This window comes from Octopus bimaculoides, chromosome 29 (assembly GCF_001194135.2).
Source record: "Octopus bimaculoides isolate UCB-OBI-ISO-001 chromosome 29, ASM119413v2, whole genome shotgun sequence".
Lineage (NCBI taxonomy): Eukaryota > Metazoa > Mollusca > Cephalopoda > Octopoda > Octopodidae > Octopus > Octopus bimaculoides.
Window position 1 is genome coordinate 2191986 of NC_069009.1, and position 1365 is coordinate 2193350.

Below are 1365 nucleotides of genomic sequence, written 5' to 3' on the forward strand. Positions count from 1 at the left end.
ATATATACACAAATATAGATACATATATATATACACAAATATATGTACACATACAAATATATACATACATATATACATATATATATGTACAAATATATATAGAAATATATAAATACACATATATAAAAATATGTATACATACATACATATATATATATATATTTCCATATATATGGATATTTAAACACTTAATGCTAAGAGGGGAAAAAAACATTTGTAAGAGAGAGAGAAAGAGAGAGAGAAAGAGAGAGAAAGAATAAAAGTAAAATGGAGTAGGTGAGAGAGAGAAAGACAGAAGGCAACAGAGAGCAGTTCCTGTGTTTGCACGTGTGTGTGTGTGTGTGTGTGTGTGCATGTGCATGCGTATGTTTGTGTCTGTGTGTGCGCGTGCGTGCATGTGTGTGAAAGCAATTTAATATTTTTGCCAGACCGAAATCAGCATCGAAGCAGTCAATATTGACCGATAAATCCTCGTACCAATGGACGACAAACAGACTCACCGATACTAACAGATACACATCGGAGGAGGAGGAGGAAGAGGATGAGGAGGAAGGGGAGGAGGATGGGAACACACTAACAACTCTTATATTCACCGTGTCTATCTGTTTGTTTGTTTCTCTCTCTTTTTCTATCCAGTCGATAGCTACACAACTACCTACGTCTATCTCGTTGATCAAGATCGGTGCGTCCTTTACTATCCACCCGGTCAACAACATCTAGAGCTTGCGCCTGCGTCGACGTCGCACTCCTGTTGTCTTCCCAAGTCAGTTAGTCAGCCTGCATCCACGCCCTGCTGTTATGCACCGATACGTTTGTTCCGAAAGCGTTTGGCCTCCGCATTTCGGTTGTCATGGCGACGGCGCTTCGGCCATTTTTATCTTCTGGTGTTCTTCAGGTAGTGATGATGATGATGATGATCACCACCACCACTGCAGCTTCCACCACCATCATCATCATCATCATCATCATTATTGTCATCATATCATTATCATATAATTACGTCATCATCATCATCATCTTCAGCATCATATTGCCGTCAGCACTACTGCAACTATCACCACCACCGCCACCACCACCACTACCAACAACATCATCATCATCATCACCGTCACCACATCATATCTTCATCATCATCTGCATTATATGTATTATCATCATCACCACCACCAACATCAACATCACCAACATCATCATTTCCATTCAGCCTATGTCATCATCATCATCATCATCATATCCTCATCACTATGGAGATCTTCTGCCTGTTTCCACCAATATAAGGAAAAGGTGCTTGCGCTTTGCGGAACATTGCTAGCTGAACAAGAGCTGGCAACTGACCTACTGCTATGACCGTCAAAGCATGGCCAT

The 1365-nt window shown here is 40.7% G+C and overlaps 1 protein-coding gene across 1 annotated transcript in view; it reads right to left on the bottom strand.

The window, feature by feature from the left end:
* LOC106879508 (multiple inositol polyphosphate phosphatase 1) overlaps nucleotides 1–505 on the bottom strand; it is an 11177-nt gene extending 10672 nt beyond the window's left edge. The window contains exon 1 of the mRNA XM_052977926.1: nucleotides 431–505. The gene's annotated coding sequence lies outside the window, so the exon portion shown is untranslated. The remainder of the gene's footprint in view (nucleotides 1–430) is intronic.
* Nucleotides 506–1365: the final 860 nt, after the last annotated feature.